At 46.8% G+C, this 21,867-nt stretch overlaps 1 pseudogene; it reads left to right on the top strand.

Moving 5' to 3' along the window:
• Positions 1–19,988, top strand: part of LOC136519107 (uncharacterized) — a 50,386-nt pseudogene extending 30,398 nt beyond the window's left edge.
• The last annotated feature ends 1,879 nt before the right edge of the window (positions 19,989–21,867 follow it).

Raw genomic sequence — 21,867 nt, 5'->3', positions numbered from 1 at the left:
CAAAGCATGCACAACCGCAGCTAACTCAAGATCATGAGTTGGATAATTAGCTTCATGCTTCCTTAGCTGACGTGAGGCATAGGCGATAACTCGACCTTCCTGCATAAGGACACATCCTAAACTAGTACCTGATGCATCACAAAACACATCAAAAGGTTTCTCGATGTCAGGTTGTGCCAACACAGGAGCTGATGTCAACAAGGTCCTCAAAGTGCAAAAAGCAGTCTCACACTCTGGAGTCCAAACAAACTTCACATCTTTTTGGAGCAACCTGGTCATGGGCTTGGCTACCTTAGAGAAATCTGGGATGAATCGACGATAATACCCAGCCAAACCAAGGAAACTTCTGATCTCATGTACTGAAGTTGGTGCTTTCCAATTCATGACTTCTTGCACCTTAGACGGATCAACCGAAATCCCTTCATCGGACAACACATGACCCAAGAAAGGTACTTTCTTAAGCCAAAACTCACATTTACTGAACTTGGCATAAAGCTTATGTTCCCGTAGCCTGGATAAAACAACTCTCAGATGCTCGGCATGTTCTTCAGCATTTACAGAAAAGATTAAGATGTCATCAATGAAGACAACTACAAATTTGTCCAGTTCTTCCATGAACACAGAATTCATCAGATATATGAAGTATGCAGGAGCATTGGTCAGGCCGAAAGACATAACCAGATACTCATACAACCCGTATCTGGTGGAGAAAGCGGTCTTAGGCACATCCTCCGGTCTAATCTTTATCTGATGATAACCAGCTCTCAGATCAATTTTAGAGAATACCTTTGCCTTAGACAACTGATCAAACAAAATATCAATGCGGGGCAATGGGTACTTGTTCTTGATGGTCACCGCATTGAGTGGACGATAATCCACGCACATGCGTAATGACTTGTCCTTCTTCTTCACAAATATAGCAGGACAACTCCAGGGAGAAGCACTAGGTCGGATAAGACCTTTCTCTAACAGATCTTGTAACTGTACTTTAAGCTCTGCTAACTCATTGGGTGGCATCCTATAAGGCCTTCTAGAAATAGGTGCAGTGCCCAGTACTAACTCGATCTTGAATTCAATATCTCGATCCGGCGGTAAACCAGGTAGATCATCAGGAAATACATCTGGAAATTCACACACTACTGGGACTTCCTCGATTCTCGGGGTCTGGATAGCATTAGCAGTGTTGTGGAGTTCTAGCTCTCTGGGAAGTGGCACAAGGAAGGCTTCATTGCTGATAGGATCCCTCAACATAATGACCCTAGTGGAAGTATCAATGAGCACTCCATGACCGCTCATCCACTTCATTCCCAAGATTACATCTATCCCTAATCCCGGTAGGACTACCACATCGGCCATGAACACTCGGCCCTCTATTTCAATCCTTACCCCCAGCACTATTTGATTGGTCGAAATATTACTTCCAGTTGCACTAATGCAATAACTACCCGTGGATACTGTAATTACCTTCTGATTGTATTTTGATGCAAAAGCTGGACTCATAAATGAATGCGAGGCACCAGAATCAAATAGTACAACTACCGGATGGTGATTCACAAGAAACTTACCCGCGGTGACTACCTCTCCTGAGGGTATCTCGGTCACGTTGGTGTAGTTAACATGTCCTTGACGAGCACCAGAATTCCCTTGCTTCTGATTGTTCTTCTGAGGATACGGACAATTCTTGGACCAATGACCTATCCTGCCACAATTCCAGCAGGGCCTATTAGCTGGCGGAACAAAAGAATTTCTAGGTCCTGTGGTAGCCTTTGGAAGAGGTACAGTGAATGCCTTCTTGAACCCAGTCTTTGCCTGATTCTTCTTTTGTGGTGGCCGGTACCGAACGGCTGTAGTGGGTGGGCGAAACTGAGTCTTCGCTACTGGAGCTCTAGCCTGAGAGACACCTGCCTCAAAGACCCTCTTGCGACTTTTGGAAGCAGCATAGACATTATCGTTATTCTCTTGAGTAAGAGCATCACTTACGAACTCATTGAAAGTGACACTTTTGTTGTTCCCCATGGACTTCATCAGTTTGGGACTAAGCCCTCTCTTAAAGCTGGCAATTTTCTTAGCTTCTGAATCAACAAATTCTGGAGCATACCTTGCCAGATGGTTGAAGGCATGAAGATATTCAGTGAGTGTCTTGGTGCCCTGCACCAACTTCATAAACTCATTGTGCTTGATGGCCATCAACCCGGGAGGAATATAATGACTCTTGAAAGCCTCTTGAAATCGATTCCAAGTGATCTGGGCATTTTCTGGTAGTGTGGACCGATAATGTCGCCACCATATACCTGCTGGTCCTTGTAGCTGATGCGAAGCATACTCCGCCTTCATCAGCTCTGTCACCCTGAGCAAACGGAACTTGTGCTCAAGTGTGTTTAGCCACTCTTCTGCTTGGAGTGGCTCTTCAGCTTCCTTGAAGACGGGTGGTTTGGTATCTTGGAATTCCTTGAAATCACTAAACTGGTTGGGCTCTGGCCCCTGACGTTGATTGCGGCCTTGGGCTTGATGCTGGGCCATGGTACGCATAGCATCACCCAACGCGCGCTGACCTTCCACGAGCATGGCCAACAGATCAGACGGTGTGGACGAAGGTGGCGGTGGAAGATCATCATCGCCACTACCCCCACCATGGCCTGAACGTAGATTGCGCGACATCTGCAGAAGCGCATTTGTGAGTAATGATGGACGATGTCAGATATAATGCAGACGGATTGTAGAATTATGCCAAACTGAACTTATTGGAGAGAATAATTTCATACAATAAACAGAGGCACAATAATTCATCCTCATAACATCGCCATAACTTTACTCCGCACATTCATGTGATGCAGCCGCTCATATGCCAAAAAATTTTTTATCAACTTCAAGTTTCAGAAATTTCATCTACGTATAACGAGACTGCTCCAGGGCGGTAGTGGTAGTGCGGCCATCAGTAGTAGCATGGCAACTTGGGTGTGAGAGGATTACCTTACAGGATGAGAAACTATAATGGAATAATTAGATAAGGGAGGGAGTAATGCAAAAATGTAATGGCATGAGTAAACATGATGCATGCACGTTCCGTACGTCCTCACGAATCTTAAGAAATTTAACATTCTAGCGACATAGGCGGTGGCATACATACGTTCTCTCATATACGTATCTAGTCGAGCTACACGTTGCGTTGTTAGTGTACCTGCAGAAAATTTCATTGCAGCCCATCCCAACAAAAGAAATAAGTACGCAATGAAAGCAGTAAACTAAGATACTCTCCATATATACATCCCCGGATATATATACTTCGGTATCCAAAGCTACCCGATGGATACACCCACAATTAAGTTCCTTCATATGTACATGTGTGCAACATGTAAATATTCCGGTAACCATAACTAACTCTCCCCTAGACCGACAGTTGGACGGTCATGCTCTCACAACTCACTTTACCTGGGTGCAGAGGCAATTGGTCCATACATTACCACCCAAGCGGATGGCATCCATACAATAGCACGCCGTATGGACGACGAAATAAAATGAAAGCAATTATCCCCCAAAAGTTATTACTTAAATAAGCCGCCTGAAAGTCCTTATTTGGGCATAGAGGATATGACAACTGGCACTTTAGATAAAATTTCAGATTTGATCACCTATATAACGATAACTATAATTTTGTCAAAACTGATTTTTGCAAACAAAAGCTTTTGTTTTAAATACACATATGACATGTTTAATGTTGAATCTAGCTCTGGTACCAGCTGTAACAGAACCGACCAATTTATAAGAGCACAAGTACAAAAGCAATCACCGGAGTGATCAAACCGTCATACTTGAACCCATATAAACCCGGTAGTCAACTGAAACCACGAAGAATTTCAAACCAACTTGCATACAACCAAGATCACAGTAATTCAACATAACAAGCCACATGTTACATCCATTTCACAAGTAGTTCATAAGTACCACATACATCAGAGTACACATAGTTATTACAAAACGAGTTCACAAATAGCGGAAGCAAAGTAGTTTAACACCATCACACACACTTAGTTCAAATACAAGCCAGTACCATAGTCATATCCAGCAAAAGCAGTAAGATGAGATAACATAGATGATCATGCCCATGATCTAGTCTTCATCCCCCGCAGGGTGGAGACAATACTTGCAGTAACCGTTATATAGCACGTCATCTGCAACAAGGGGGAAATAAACCCTGAGTACGAGAAGGTACTCAGCTAGACTTACCCGTCGTAAACCAGAAATAAATGACACCAAGGATTATGCAAGGCTTTATCGGTGGATCTAGCTTGACAAGCATTTTGCAAAAACGCTTTAGTGATACGAGAGCATAATTTGCTTTATGAGTAAGCAGCAATTTAACAATATTAACCTATCAACTAGATTAGCACCTGTACTAGAGCAAGCAATTGATTAACTCCAAACATTAGTAACCATATCTGGTATAATGTGGTATCATCATCATCAATTTAACCATCAAGTTCAATTAAGTGCATCTACATTGCCGCTGCTCAGTCAAGTTCTCACTATCCGGGAGAGACGGCGATTCGAATCGATTCCTATCCAGCTGGAGGGGTATTCCTAACACAAACCCAGACATACCTCGCGAAGGCAGCCTTAGGTCACCTTTGGTACATCTCAGGAATTGCGGCTCCGAGCAGCGCCGCACCCTCAGGGAGTCCACTCTGCCAGGTGGTCAATCTCACCTCGGACTTACGCCAATAGCTCCCCACACATCCTTACTACCGCCAGGGTGCACACTTTCACTTCTCGGTCTTCCGGCCTGAGTTGAGCTACTCGGCTTCGCGGTCGGAACGAGTTATCCAGCCAACTAAGTGATAGGCATGCGTTCAACATGACATGAGGACGTACAGCGAATCAGTCCTTAACCAACACAGACGGGGATAGATCCACAACCAAGACCTCCTTGCCTTGTTGCTTCTCTATCGACCTCCCGCCCGGTCACAATTCATTATTAACACATGGTTATTCTCCACGATAGCAATTATAGCCAACCGTGACCAGACATTTTTCTAATATGCAGGTGATAGGAAATCACCTGACTTTTACCGGTCTAAGCATGGCTAAGCTTTGATTCGCTCCTGGACCTAAATAGGATTCAGGGTACGTATACTGGCCAAGGAATAGATATATATATGCAACAAGTGTTCGCATCCAATTTCCTATCACTTAATGCAGCAATAAATAAAGATACTCAAAGTAACCATTTTGAAAACATAGGAGTCTTAGAATGCTCCGGGGCTTGCCTTTCAGAAAAGATGAAGGTTGGTGATCGGGGCACTCAAGAACTTCTTCGCTGACTCCTTCTTCGGGGGCTTGCACCTCCTGCTCTTGAGCTTGCTGCTGCTCCTCCGGAAGTACTGCTCGAATTCCAGAAGCGTAACTCCCTCCGGAACACCTATTGCATGCATATGCATAGTAAGAATCGTGCATGCACAAGAGATGGAAGATGATGATGAAATGTATAGCCATGTATGAATGGACGCATGAAAGACATAATGATGCAAGATTAACATTGATTTTTACCGAGTAGGTGCATATCTTTTTTAGAAAACAAGAATGGCACACTCACCAAGTTCTAATAACCTAAGATAAAGTTGTTCATCTTCGGTAAGAGGTCTAGCACCTGCAACTAACAATTTATCTTAAATTAGCCTAGCATCTAAATCATCACATCGACTCATATAAAGCAAACCAGTCAGTTACTGCACTCAATAGTTTTCAGGCTGTAAACAGCAGCTACAAGTTTGATCCATAACTGGAGTTCTACAGATCCAAATACCATGATTTAAGACTTTCTGGAAAAGCTTATAAAATTGTCTACAACCTTGTTATTAACCATTTTCCCAGCAAACCAATTTATCATGGGGAACTTTATAAAGTTCCCAGAATTAGCCAGAAAGACACAACGCAAGAAATAATTATTAACTTACGTTGTAAACATATCAACGGACAAGACCAACTTTACTAACTCATCATACATGTTGAAAGAACACCAGAAAACATAGTGTCCATTCCTAACTAAATTATTCTCATGCCTTTAATAATTTATTTAGATACTTAGGTTAAATAATAAACACATATCCAAAGTGTACATAAAATTCCACAAAAATTACAGTAGCATATACATGTCTCCAATAGGCTACTACATAAATTTCACCTCAATTGAACAAGTATCTCATCCTACACAAAAATGACAAGGCATAAAGGCTTAAAATGGCATAAATAGGAAACTCTAGTGAAAAGTGTCAAGCAACAGATTTCATATTTTTCCTAGCATCCTTAAGGTACTAGGACATTCTCCAATAAATTTCATAGTGATTAGATTCATAAATAAATTACTAAAATTCACACAAGAATTGCCCAATGATAAAAGGAAAATCTATAACTCAAAAACTATACATGCAATGACCCTCAAACTTTTACCAGAGATTCTACTCATCAAGAAGAGCTCACCCACAAAATTTCATAATTTTTGGACCACAGAAACTCAAGATAAAATTCAAACAAGTTTGCATGTATCCAAAAACACATTTCAAAGTCCTATTTAATTTATCCAGAATTTCTAAAACATGTGCTCATATAATATTTTTATTAAATACTAGACATTACTAGGAACACAACAAAATTGGAGCCATAGCAATTGGATCTACCAACTAGGAGATATACATTTTTGAATCTATATACCAATCTATGAAATAATAAAAACAAAACAAATAAGAAGACAGTCTACTGCTGTTGGGCCGGCCCAAAGAACGGCGGCCCGCGAGCGACGCTGGCGCGGCCCAGACAATGGACCCGCGCGACAGAGAAAGAAGCAGGGGAAGGAAGAAGACGACGGCAGGACTCGCCGTCGGTGGCTTCTCCGGCGAGACCAACGGCGTTACGGTGCTCACTAAAGCAATGTGCAACTAGCCGTGCCCTTGATTGAAGCTTTTGGCGCGGCTACAGGGCCGGCGACGAGCAATGGCGGCGCACGGCCGCGGCATGGCCGGCTCCGACGACGCTACGGCGTCAAGGTTCCTAACGGTGACTCTACGGGCTCTGGTGGTACTCCTATGACCTAAAGCGAGCCAGAGGAGGGAATGGGAGGACGCGAGGAGCACTGGCTGTGAGAAGCGCTACTCCGGCGAGGTCCGACAAGGTGGTGGTGGGGAAAAGATCGGCGATTGACCCATACCGATGCACGATCAACTCGTGAACACGGTGGAAAAGGAAGAGGGGATCACGGCGGGGCTTTGGGTAAGCTGGGCAACACGTTTTTGCCAAAACGCGGGAGCTAGGCAAGGGCGAAGCTCCGGCGGCAATGGCGGGCGGCTTCGGGCTGCGCTGTGGGAGGTGAGAAAAGCAACTGGGGCTGGCGACTCGGTCGGGCAGGTGTGGGTGGCTTCAAGACGCGGCTGGCCATGCCAGGGTGCCCACGGCGCGTGTCCAGCGCGCTCAGGCGAGCGGCGACGAGTGGCGCCACACGGCCAGCGGATTCTGAACCGGTCGGCCATGACGGTCACTGACCGTTTTCTGAAAACAGCGATTCAGGTTCATCGATGATGACTGACAGCGCCACTTCAACACAATATCCTGACTAATCCGTTGCTCGTTTGTAAAAACAGTATTCATGAAAATTGTAGATGTACCAACCAGCTACATTTTCTTTTCAAGGACCAAGCCCTAAATCGCCATGGATCAGCAGTTACATGAAGCCAAAGTTGACCTGATCCAACTGAAATTTCAGTTTAGGACTTAGACAAAATTTTCAGTGAAAACAACATGGATATTTGACTTGTGGGCCTTGTTTGAACATGTTCCACACATTTTCATGAGTTGGTCATAAAACAACTTTTGTTTCTTAATAAATTAGCTACAACTTTTGTAAAGAGTGTAAAGCCATGCAAGGTTTCTAAGTTGGTCATTTGAATCAGTCAAACCGTGACACTCCAAGGGTCAAATCTAGTCAAACCTTCACTTGAGGGTAATTTGGTCATTTTGATCTACATGAACAATGTTCCAACCAGTAACCTAAGTGTAGTTAAGGTGTAAATAGACCATGATCAACCACTTTACCAAGTTGGTATACCACTTCTAACGATCACATGTGATAAAGCACTAAAACAAGCAATTCACTCATATGTTGCAATGCAATGTTTCATATGTTGCATGACTTTTGTTGCAAGCCTAACTTGCCACATTCCTACCATGGTGCCATGTTTCCAGGTATGAGAAATAAATGTTGCATTCTCATTTTTGCACTACTACCATTCATACGCAAGAAAGTATGAACAGACAGAATATGCAAATGTTGCATATGCATGTTTCAGTGACAAATGGCATGATGACATAGATGATGCACATGTTTATGAAATGAAATGCAATTAAATGGAAGCCAAACACCTAGGGTGTTACAGAGACGGTGCCGTTCGACGTGGCACAGCCCTAGCTCATCGCTGGTGAACTTGCCGGCGGTAGCGACTACACCTACTGGGTCTACTCATTCACCTGCACCCGGTGGTGGCCTTCGTATGGATGGAAGGAGCACCGAAGCACTTCACCGCCGACCATGGCGGACGGCTATGATGGCACGGCAGGGCAGAACAACGGCAAAACGCCGGTGATGACCTCGGTGGCTTGATCTAAAGCTCGGACGAGCACCAGTGTACTACGGCGGACCTAGCGCATTAGCTATCGCGTGGAATGGTAGACTACAATGGCGTGGTCACGATGACGGAACACGGTGGCGAACTTCGGCAAAAGCGTGTGCGTTGCTGCGGCTTACCAAGCTGGAACAGCGGGCAATGGGGGACATCTGGAGTTGCTAGGGTGACGGTGGTGCTGTTGCGGTGGCGGAGGAGCAGCGAGGATGAGCTATCGTCGGCAATGGCGCCAGCGGCTCTTGGTGCGGGAATGGCTGCAGCAGCGGGCGAGGAAGAAGGCCGAGGAAATGAAAAACGGAGCGTGGAAGGGGTCGGGCGGACGTTGGCGGGGTTAAGGCCGCGCCCAGGCACATCGTGGCCTACGCGAACAGACTGGTGGCGATGCGCGGCCGTTTCCCACGCCACGTGGTGTGCGAAGCCTACCGGTGTCGGCCACTGAACGGCTTCGTTCAGTCGATTCAGAGAAGCAAGCTGAGCCTGACGACGCGTTTTGACGGTGAATTAACTGCTAAACCGAAGCTCCAAAGTGCAAACGATCTAAACAAAACTCATAGCCCTATGTACCAGCTACAACTTTTGTTAAGGGATCATGTGCCAACCCTCAACTAAACTCGAGTTATATCATCACAAAGATTGGTTTGTCAGGCTGTCAGCGAACTTGACTTAGAAAAAATTTGTTAAGTGTTGCAATGAGTGTTTTACTGATTTTTGTGATCCAATTTCAAACATGTTAGGAGCTGAATCAGTCCAAAACCCAAAAATCAAAGTTGTTCCTTATGTCAAACACTACAACATTGCTTTAGTGAACTCCTCCATGCAAGGTCTCTAACACCTAGTTCCAAATTGGTCAAACATGTCACTTTTAAATGATGATACACATCAAAGCATGGCTTAATGACCAAACTAGCCCTAGCCCTAAATACCAAAGTTGTTCATAAAGATATCCTAAGCATGTTTAAGCAATTTGCAAGGCCATTCAATCATTTCATGTAGTAGTCACTCATAGAGCTATTTAAAGTAATCACATGAAATATGCCTTAAAGACTTGACCATGAAAAATGACATTCATGATCCATGTTCCATTTGTGAACCTAAGCATTGCCAAAATATTTTGGTGCCTCAAATCTACCAAGTACATGTTTACATTCATGATCATTTGCATATGTACAAAGAAACATGCAATAACAAGCAACGTTGCATATGTTTCAATTCAATGTTCCAATTGTAAATGCTTGTTTATGAATGCGTGATGATCATGCTCATGTTATGCAAGTCAAGTTATGCAAGGCTAACACCCGAGGTGTTACAGTCAGGGTCCCAGGAAGGCGCTGAGTTGATGCTCTAACCTCCCATAGTCAAAGTCAAGGAGCTGGTCGCTTATGGGGGCGTGGGCCTCCGGTGCGTGCAGCTGTAACTCCTCAAGCGCCTCAGCGATCGGGTCGAGGCCGGTGGAGTGGAGAGGTCGGACGACGGCGGGAGCCATGCCAACTCTCCCTCCGTCATGACGATGAAGTCCAGGTTCTCGAAGTGCACGTGCGCGCCCAAGACCCAGTTGAGGTTGTGACTAGCCATCCGAGGCCTAGTGTGGATGTCAAGACATGTAAAAGGCCCCTACCTGGCGTGCCAACTGTCAGTGTTTTGAGTTATCACCAACAAGTAAATTTCTAATATTGTGCGTCTGGCTCAGATGGTGTGCTTAGAGGACATGGGGTTTATACTGGTTAGGGCAGAATGTCCCTACGTCCAGTTCGTTGCTGCTGCTCGTGTTACTAGCACTGAAAGTTCATAGTAGGGGTTACAAATGGGTGAGAGAGGGACATGTCCCAAGTCTCTAGTGAAAGGAGTGAATGGGTGCTGAGAGAGCTTGGTTGCTACTCCGCCGTGTGTTCGAGTTCGATGGGTTCATGATGGTTTGATCGGATCTAGCCTAAATCAATGTGATGTGTTGCGATGCCCCTTATGGAATGCCCTGCTTTCCCTTTTATAGGCCAAGGGAAAGCATGGGTTACAGCGGAGGAAAAAGAAGAATGAGAGAGAGAGAGCCAAAGGCCTTCAGGATCGTTGGGTCCTTCTTCTCCTTCATGCAGGTCCCGCCGACCCTATAGATGTCAACAGGGATGGCTTCGCGTCGCGGTCCTGTCCGTCTCTAGCGCCATGTGCAGACGTCATATGTTGGTCATGGCACTCCACTCTGTCCTGGCGAACGTTGTGGTGAACTAACACACCCATCAGTGTTCATACGGGGGTTAGGCAGAACAGCACCGGTACGCCCGATGTTGTTCTTGATGTGAATCCTCCGGTATGGCCCGCCAAGGCCACGGGTTACATCAGGGCGTGCTGGTCTCTTCCTTGGTGTCAGAGCTTTGACTCAGGGCCATACGCTTGGACCTAGAGTGGTTGGCGACGGTATGGGTCTCCATCGGGCGAGGCAGAGCCCGTGACCTCAGGGTTGGGTGAGGTGGAGTCCTCCCCCAGAGGTCGGGCGAGGCAGAGCCCGTGACCTCAGGGTTAGGCAAGGCGAAGTCCTTCCCCCAGAGGCCGGGCGAGGCGGAGCCCACGGCCTCAGAGTCGGGTGAGGCAAAGCGCAGACCCAAGGGTCGGGCGAGGCAGAGCGCAGACCCAAAAGGTCAGGCGAGGTGGTCCCTCTCCTAGAGGCCTGGCAAAGCGGAGCTTGCGCGCTGGGTTGTCGGTTAGAGCCGTAGTCGTGCTGTTGACTGCTCGGATGAGTCAGTGTTGATGGTCATTAGCTCCTCCTCTTCGGGTACCCTAGTATTGGTGTCCGACACCGGGTCTGAAATATCCGGCTGCTCTGAGATCGAACTAATTTGAATTGCGTTCCAAAATGATAGTCATAGACATTTTAAATTCACTAATTTTTTTGATGAAAAATTCACCAATTTATTTAAATGCTTATTTGTCGGCAGCTCGGAGCGTCTGTTAGCTTCGGCTCTACATAACTATACCGTTCATCCATTGTGGTATTCCAATTGTGTATGCCTTTGCTCAGTGCTCCCTTGACTCCCTTTCTTCCATGCATTTTTTTCATGTTGGCTGGCTCTATCCCACTTTCTGCAAGCTAGCTATGGTAAGCAATGTGGGTTTAAAATCTTGATGACACTGAAGTTATATTGTAATTTGGCTGCCGAAGATTATTATTTTGGTATCACGTGTACTGAGCAATCAACTTCGTGATGCTACCTGATATTGTTCTTATCTTGATTTGGTCAGTTTTGTCAGAGGATATGGCGAAGGATGGTTATGAGGACATTGTAAACATAGACATTTCATCTGTGGTCATCGAGCAGATGAGAGAGAAACACAAGGAGATCACATAGCTAACATGTAGTGCTTGTGATAGTTTCATCTTCATAACTTAGGGCCTCTATATTAGTCTATTGACTTCGTTTTCTTATGCTTTAAGATATGCAGATGGATATTAGGGACATGGGTTTCTTTGGTGATGAATCATTTGATTGTGTCCTTGATAAAGGTAAATTATTAGTATCACATTTACTCCAAAGCCATTAAAATGGAATTACTTCATTACTTTAGTGCTCAATTGAAATCTTTTTTTACGAATGTCATACAAATCGATCCATTTTGTGCTACTTCATTTATGGGTTAGTTTGTTGAACCTTTCTCTTTAGGAACCCTGGATGCTATGGTGGTAAGCACTATCTACCAAGTGAAGTACATATCAGCTTTCTGATTAGGCATTTGTTGAGATCGGTATTGCTATAATTTTCCAGTGTGCTGATGATGCTCATGGTGCTTCCAAAATGCTAGCAGAAGTGGCAAGGTTTAAGGCAAAAGTTTTCTTCACTCTTTGCTTATCAAACAATCTAGACTGATGCATCAGTTTTCCTGAATTTATGTATACTGTATATATTCGTGCAGGCTTCTGATGCCTCATGGGGTCTACTTATTGGTACATCATTTGAGTTCAAAAACCACTATGTTCTGAATCCTAATGAGATTATTATATGAAGAGAGATTGTCTTCTGGCATATAACATATGGTACTCCTAAGGAACGAGTCCCACTTCTGAACCAGTCTAGATGCAGCTGGAGTATTACACTCTACATCATGCGTAAGTTTGAATCACTCTCCCTTCCGCCAGAGCACTCTGCCCTAGTCTGTTGTTTCTTAATACATGTCCTCTGTTATGACTAGTAACATGGGATCCTTATTTTTGAGGATTCTCTTCACTAAATGATAAAAATTAAATGAATATTCTTTTCATTCGCTTCTATTCATATCTGTAAAACTCAAAGGGTCTAATTGGTTCCTTGCATTATTATTGCATCGTATTAGTTATGCAGCATATCCTTATCTGCATAAGGATACACAATTAGCTGTTGTTTGGTTCGTGTAAATAGGAGGTTGTTCGGTGTTATATGTGTGATAGGTTCCATGCACGCCTTCGGCATCCAAGGGTCATGGACCAACTATAGATCCTGTTCAATAAGTGGAACACATTAGCCATCCACTCTCTGGTTGGGCAGTAAGGGTCGGAGAAGGGCAATCACTCATTCTTAAAACTAGTATTCTTAAGTTAAGATCAAAGAGTCAGGCGGCAAAGGGGGAGAGCTCTCCATTCCTGGTTCTCCTATAACTGGATTCCTCGGAACCAAAAGAATCCTTAGAATGGGATTGCAACTCATCACCTTTTGTTTTGGGATTTTGAGAAGAAAGAGTGGGTGTGGGAAGGAGGGTGCATAGAAAGATATGTAGGATTTGGCCTAATTGTGGGATGCAGGTTGGGCTTGGATTGAGGATAGTGATAGCTTGCATATGGATTTGTGCATGTAAGAGCAACTCTAGCAGGAGCCCTCAAATTAGGGCCCTTACTTTTGATTTGAGGCACTTTCCTATTTTTAAAGGCCTAATTTTTTTTACATCTACTCCAATAACTCCCCTCAAATCAAAGCCCTCAAATCTATTCTGCCAAACGCACCCCTCATTCTCTCCCATATCCAGCGTCGTACACTCCTCATTCTCTCCCATATCTAGTGTCACTCTATTCAATAGAGCTATGGGCAACATAGAGAGATTTATGCCGGTGGAAGCGTCACTGCGAAGGGAAGGAACTATGCCGAGCACCCCATGTCAGGTCGACGAGGGCGAAGGTCCCTTGTGGAGGTGCATCGAGCGTCAAGGTCCCTTGGCGGGAGCTATGGAGGTCCCTCAGCGGGGAGTTGCGTCGGGCGAAGGCGAGAAAGGGAGGAGCCACACTGATGCGTGTCCCCATCGGGCCGAGGACCCTCGATAGGGGAGCTACGTCGGACAATATTCCTCGCTAGGGAGCCATGCTAGAGGTTGTCGCGCTGAAGGTCACCGCTAGGAGAGAGGTTGCCAGTGTAGAAGAGCCAGGAAAAAGGGAGGGTGGCGCGAGGTGGATGTGGAAGGCGCGGATGCAATTCTACATGGGTGGAGAGGGAAACAAGCATAACTATTGTTTGAGGGCTTGGAGTAGGGTCCCTAGGAATGAGGGGTGGGAGGGTGATTTTGTAAAGTAATTTGCTGTTCTCCCTCTATACGTGCGGTAGGGGCAGGCGCCAAAAGGGCTCCCCTGCTGTTGCACTGTAGCCACGGCAGGGGCAGGCGCCGAAAGGCTCCTCAAAGTTAGCCCTACTGTCACATCTAGTCACTATAGCAGCATGACATTATGGCATATCTGTGTACTAAGATTAGATGGGTAGAGTTGTATATATAGCTTTCCATTGCAACTCAGTGAAGGCAGTTCAGTTTGCCACATCCAGAAACAGAGCTTTCAGCCAGCGTTGGGCTTGTGCTATGTGTGTGTGAGTTGTTCTCAATACCTTCTTCTACCTCTAGCCAGAGTGAGTGAGTGTGCTAGTAAGCTTACTGCTTACCTGTGTAGGGCAGCCGAGGGACCAACAAGTGGTATCAGAGCCGTACATGCGCCATCACCGGACTAACCGCTGACGAAGATGGACGGTTCGAAGATGGGCGACAGCAGTGGCGCTGCTGTGGCTACCCAGCCACGATAAGAGGTCGTCATGTGCATGGTGTGAAAAGGTCAGTGGCACTAGTTGGCTGATGCTGACTCGCACCAACTATGGCGAGTGGGCGGTGACCATGAAGGTCAAGCTCAGAGCCCGATGACTCTGGAATGCCATTGACAAGGGCACCGACAATGAAGAAGATGACATGTCAGCGTTGGAGGCTATCCTCGCTGCTGTGCTAGCGGAGTACAGGGAGCCGTTGGGGCAAAGAACTCTACTAAGGAGGCGTGGGAGGCCATTACAGCGAAGCCCGTCGGCTTCGACCGTGCAAAGAAGGCGATGACCTAGCTGCTGAAGCAGGAGTATGCCAACCTCAAGTTCAAGAATGGTGAGGTGGTGGAGGACTTCTCCCTCTACTTGCAGTCGCTCATCAGCAAGCTGAGGAGCCATGGCGTCACCATCAACAAAGAAGAGATGGTCTCCAAGTACCTCCACTCCATGTCGGTGAAGTACATCCAGATCGCTCTCTCCATAGAGACGATGCTGGACTTGTCCACCCTCACCATTGAGGATGTGATAGGCCATCTGCGGGCGGTGGATGAGCGCATGGAGCAGTCCATTGCAATGACGGACAACGGCAAGTTGCTGCTGATAGAGGAGGAGTGGGCTACCCTGGATTAAGGAGAAGAAGTCCAAGGAAGCCTCCTCCAGCCACGGTGGCGATGGCAAGTGCCGCGGCAAGGCTTCTTTAGAGAAAAAGAAGAAGAAGGTCGACCCCAACGCCTACCGACGCTGCGGGAAGACGGGCCATTGGGCAAAGGAGTGCCCAAATCACAAGCAGGAGAAAAAAGCTGAGGCTCATTTAGTGCAGGCAAATGAGGATGATGAGGCTACTCTCCTGATGATGACATTCTATGCACTGCACGACATTGAGGCCAAGGAGAAGGGAGAGGTGATGGTGGTGGAAGGGCATGGCAAGGCTCTGAAGGCTGTCAACCTCGACGAACCATGCGTCCAAGTCCACCTCAGACATGTGGGCGATGAGCAGGAGCAGCGGTGGTACCTGGACTTCGGCACCGACAACCACATGATGGGCTCCAAGGAAGCCTTCTTTGAGCTCGACGGCAATGTGACCGACACGGTGAAGTTCAGTGATGGCTCAAGGGTGGTGATCTGAGGGCACGACACCATCATCTTCAGGTGTGTATATTATGAGCACCGCGGGCTAGTGGATGTATATTACATCCCGCAACTACGTTCAAGCATCATAAGCATTGGATAGCTGGATGAGCGCGGCAGCGAGATACTGATCAAGGGCGGCATTTTAGGATCAGGGACCGGGAGCAGCGGCTTCTTTCAAAGGTGAAGAGGTCTTAGAATCAGCTGTACCTGCTCGACTTGAAGGTGGAGCAGCCCATCTGCTTGGCTACACGACACACGAAGGAGCCATGGCTGTAGCATGCCCAATATGGCTATCTCAGCTTCGATGCTCTTGGTCAGCTAGAGAAGATGGTGACTGGGTTGCCTCATATCGAACACGTAGACGTGCTGTGTGACAGCTGCCTGGTCGAGAAACAAAGAAGGCTGTCATTCTCGAAGATGGCAAAGTACCACGCGGTAGAGGCCCTCAAGCTGGTCCATGGTGACCTCTGTGGGCTGATCACACCGTCGATGCACGGCGAGCACAAGTACTTCATCTTGCTGATGGATGACTACAGCTAGTTCATGTGGCACCACACCACGCCGTACTCGCCATAGCATAATGCCATGGTGGAGCGGTGGAACCAGACGGTGGTCGACATGGCTCGATCCATGATGAAGGCCAAAAGCATGCCGGCAAAGTTCTAGGGAGAGGCGGTGACCACGGTGGTGTTCATCCTCAACCGTGCGCCCACCAAGGCCCTGAAGGGCAAGACGTTATTCGAGGCTTGGCATGGACGCAAGCTGAATGTGTCCTTCCTCAGGACATTTGGCTACGTTGGCCATGTGAAGAACACCAAGCCTCACCTCGACAAGCTGGAAGATAGGAGCACGCCGATGGTGCTCCTGGGCTATAAGGAGGGCACCAAGGCATACCAGCTCTACAACCCACATGGAGGCAAGGTGGTTGTCTCGCGCGACATCGTGTTCGACAAGAAGGTGGCCTAGGACTAGGATAGTCCGGGCATGGGGGAAGCTGGTGGCTTCACCAGCACCTTCGTTGTCGAGCACTTGGTCATCCACGGTGGTGGAGACGCTGGAGAGGAGGTGTCGACCACTCCAGCAAAAGAGCTGAGCACTCCAAGAGGGGTGTCGGGCACTCCAGGAGTGGTGCCAAGCGGTCCTACAGTGGTGCCGACTACTCCAGGATGGGTGCCAAACACTCTCGTAGCGAAGCCGAGAGGTCTTGTAGTGGTACCGACCACTCCAATTCTGGTGTCGAGCACTCCTATAGTGGTGCCAACCACTCTAGGAGTGGTGACGAGCGGTCTAGGAGTAGTGCCAAGCACTGCAGCCAGGGTGCCGAGCACTCCATGTGCTGTGCCGACCACTCCAGCGGAATAGGGGACTCCATCGACATCGATCGAGTTCGCCTCACCTCCAAGCGACATCACCGAGTTCATGGATGCCTTCCACGGTGGTGAAGAGGTGCGGTTCCACAAGCTAGACGACATCATCGGTGGCACAGTGTCCTCAAGCCTGGTGAGTCGGCTGCTCAATGACCCAGAGCTACTTCTCATCAGTGTAGAGGAACCATCCACATTCACGCTGGCTGAGCGTGATGCAAATTGGTGACGGGCGATGCTGGAGGAGATGAAGGCGATCGAGGAAAACGAGACTTGGGAGCTCATCGATACACCTCCAAGATGCCGTCCGATCAGCCTAGAGTGGGTGTACAAGGTCAAGCGGGACGAGTGTGGTGCCATTGTCAAGCACTAAGGCATGTCTCATCGCCTGAGGCTTTGTCCAGCGTGAGGGCATCGACTTCGAGGAAGTCTTTGCGCCGGTAGCGCACATGGAGTCTATCTGACTGATGTTGGCTTTGGTAGCAGTGAAAGGACTGGCGCATCCATCACCTGGACATAAAATTGGCCTTTCTCAATGTCGAGCTGGCGGAGATGGTCTTTGTCAGGCAACCTCCGGGTTTCACCGTCAAGGGAGTGGAGCACAGGGTGCTCCGACTGCACAAGGCGCTCTATGGGCTATGGCAGGCCCCACGAGCATGGAACGCCAAGCTTGACACCACGCTCGGTGAGCTTGGGTTCACGCGGTGTGCAACCGAGCACGCGCTCTACACGCGGTGACGGAGGAAGGAGGAGCTCATCGTCGACGTGTATGTGGATGACTTGATCGTCACCGGCGCGTGTACGGAGGACATCGGTAGCTTCAAGCGCGAGATGGTAGCTCGTTTTCGAATGAGCGATCTTGGCACGCTCTCCTACTACGTCATCATAGAAGTGAGATAGGGGAAGGAGGCACTCACGCTCGGTCAGAGCGCGTACCCCTCGAAGCTGTTGGAGCGGAGCGGCATGGCTGAGTGCAAGCCGTGTGTGACTCCGATGGAGGAGCGGCTGAAGCTGACGAAGGCCAGTACCATGGCGAAGGTAGATGCAACACTCTACCGGAGCATCGTCGGTGGTCTGTGGTACTTAGTCCACACAAGGCCGGACATTGCATTCGTCGTGGGCTACGCCAGCCGCTTCATGGAGGATCCCCGAGAGGATCACTGGGCCGCGGTGAAGCGGTTGCTATGCTACATCAAGGGGACGGTGGATCAGGTGATCGTCTTCCCCAAGACCGGTGGAAGTGGGATGCAACTCACTGTGTTCTGCGATGCAGACATGGTGGGGGACATCGACGGACGGCGGAGCATCTCTGACGTGCTCGTCTTCCTCGGGTCGGCTCCAATCTCATGGCTGTCACTGAAACAAAAGGTGGTGGCGCTATCCACGTGCGAAGCAGAGTACGTGGCGGCGGCCACAGTGGCATGCCAAGCTGTGTGGCTGCGCCAGCTGCTGGCCGAGCTGACCGGTGTGGAAGCTCACCCACCAGCACTGATGGTGGAGAACCAGCCCGCCATCATCCTCGCGAAGAATCTGATTCTCCACGACCGGAGCAAGCACATCGACGTCAAGTTCCACTTCCTCAGGGACTGTGTCGATGGAGGCAGATCGTCATCGAGTTCGTCAAAACTGGTCGGCAACTCGCGGACGTCCTCACCAAGCCGCTCGGCCATCTTCGGTTCACGGAGCTAAAGAAGATGATCGGCATGGTGGAGGTTCTAGGGTTAGCAGCAGGATTAGGATTCTCCCTCTGTACGCACGGCAGGGGCAGGCACCGAAAGGACTCCACAACTACTGCACTGTAGCCGCGGCAGGAGCAGGCGCCGAAAGGCTCCCCTGCCGCACTGTAGCCACAGCAGGGGCAAACGCCAAAGTCAGCCCTGCTGTCACATCTAGTCACTGTAGTAGCATGGCAGCCTGACATATTTGTGTACTAGGATTAAATGGGTAGAGTTGTATATATAGTTTCCCACTGCAACTCAGTGAATGCAGTTCAGTTTGCCACATCCAGAAGCAGAGCTTTCGGCCAGCGCTGGGCTTATGCTGTGTGTGTGAGCTGTTCTCAATATCTTCTTCTACCTCTAGGCATAATGAGTGAGTATGCTGATAAGCTTACTGCTTACCAGTGCAGGGCAGTCGAGGGACCAACAGATTTGAGGGGCCTCTCAAATTTAGGGTCCTAGCAGGAGGTCTGTTGGAGCTGTTTTTTTTTTCTATGACCCTCAAATTTTGTTTTATGGCTTAAATAAGGGTCCTACTGGAATTGCACCAATCAGGGGTGAATTGCACTACAAGGTTTGGATAAGGGGTCACGCAAACAACCAATCAAAGCCAAAAAGCATTTGAAATTTTCAAAAGGTTCTTTGATAATGAAAAAACTTCTTATTGCAACAAACAATATTGAATGAAAAAAGTTATAGCGAAAGCAAATGGATACCTTAATGTTGGAATTGTACAGACTTGACATCAGATCTATTTTTTTTGTTCACAGCCACACCTGGATACCAACTGAGAATGAGTAAAGGTGCTCCACAGCCTATCATGGAGGAAGTTGCACTCACAGACGATGGTCAACTACCACCTGACTATGTTCTCAAAGATCCAGAGTCGCATTTCATTTGTGTTTGTCACAAGTTGGCGGAGAAAGGGGCTAATTGCAGAGATACTGATCCCGAGGAAACAGCAAATGCAAATTAATTCATTTCCATCTTTAATTTTCATTTTGTTTACTGCTGGGGGAGTTCATTGTTGTATTGGCGTAGTCGGAGCTCGTGATTTGTGTCCTGTGTTACCCTTCGTATGAATAATACATTACAGTATTACACCCTTCTTGCATGAGAGCGATCAGATAATATTTATAGGGTGTTTTGTTTGAGAAATGAGTTATTTATCATATTTTCATTTCTCGCTTTTTTGTTTGGTTGTAGAATGAAATGGGTTGATCCTTCTTCAGCTCATTCCTCGTAAACTAACAATTAGTACTAGTCTTATGAATCTCGTCATTTCATCAAATTTGACAAATGAAGTCATGATGTGCCTGTTCTTAGAATTTGGAAGATTTGACATCGTGCATGTGCTTCTATCTACTCAAGCTGAATTATGTTTATTACTCTCACTTCTTTGTGCCCTCCCATGATTTGGCACATGGTGCGTATGATGAGCTCAGTTAGTCGTTTTTTAAATTTTGACCTTGCATCTGAGTAGTTTCAGTAGGAGCTCCATATATCCAACGCATAGCATGACGTGGCCATTACATACCAAAGATAGGACAACCCCAGTACAATTTCATATCCGCAAATGTCACTGGAAAGATGTGCTTCTCGTCCAAACACTGTGAGTGTGATTGGTTGGGTGGCTTAGCCCCCAACCAGGCTTCCCTAGTACAACCTAAACTTGTTTGGTTGTCTGTTTTACGGTTGTAGCCAGATTTACTAGTGCAAATGGAACACCTTGGCCAGGCTTCCTGGAAACGAGAGAGATGGCCGTTTCCAGTAAGCCATGCTTGTGCTAGCTATCAGTGCTCTTGTGCTAGCTATCAGTGCCTTCGGACAAGAATCCCGTCACCTCCCTCTCGGCCCGCGATGTCTCTGGCGGCGGTCTCCTGAGTGCTCTTGTGCTAGCTATCAGTGCTCTTGTGCTAGCTATCAGTGCCTTCGGACAAGAATCCCGTCACATCCCTCTCGGCCCGCGATGTCTCTGGCGGCGGTCTCCTGCGTCTCCGTAGGCGGTCTTAGGCCTTGTTTAGATGCCATCTAAATTTTAAGTTTTTTCACTCTCTTTCCATCACATCAATTTTTAGCCGCTTACATGGAATATTAAATGTAGGTAAAAAAATAACTAATTGCACAGTTTAGTTCGAAATCACGAGATGAATCTTTTGAGCCTAGTTGGTCTACGATTGGACAATATTTGTCAAATAAGACGAAAGTGCTACTATTCATCGGTTTGAAATTTTTTCGCAATCTAAACGAGGCGTTAGTATCTTCGGCCCATGCTGCCCATGTAACCAAACACATCCTATGAATCTAGAATCGCCTTGTCCCATCCGATCCTGCCCCATGAAGCAACACAAAAGCTAAAATCATGTAATAAACACATGATGTACCACCTCATTCCAAATCATTTCTTATTTAAGGCCTTATTTAGATTCCAAGTTTTTTCACTCTCTTTCCATCGTATCAAATCTTTGGACACATGCATAAAGTATTAAATGTAGATAAAAAAATAACTAATTACATAGTTTGATTGTAAATTACGAGGCGAATCTTTTAAGCCTAGTTAGACCATGATTGGACAATAATTATCAAATACAAACGAAAATGCTACAGTGTCGAATACTGATTCCTAACAGTTATCTAAACAAGGCCTAAACCAAACAACCTATCTACATGCTCACTTCCGTCTATATATATATACAGAATAACTTATTCTGTAGCCACTTTGAGTTACGATAATTACTATGTTAATTTACGAGATTATAGTAACTCCTTACTAAGTAGTTTACTCTAACGTTATGGTAAATACCCTCATGTATTATAGTAACCCAACTATCATAAATATATATTGACATTATCGTAAATTAGTATATAAAATTATCGTAAATGGAGGTGGCTACGAAATAACTTATTTTGTAACTGGCTACTGAATATACTCTTCATATATATATATATATATATATATATATATATA

This window comes from Miscanthus floridulus, chromosome 17 (assembly GCF_019320115.1).
Source record: "Miscanthus floridulus cultivar M001 chromosome 17, ASM1932011v1, whole genome shotgun sequence".
NCBI classification, from domain to species: Eukaryota; Viridiplantae; Streptophyta; class Magnoliopsida; order Poales; family Poaceae; genus Miscanthus; species Miscanthus floridulus.
Note: the sequence above shows the minus strand (reverse complement) of the source record. Positions and strands in the feature narration are given on the sequence as shown.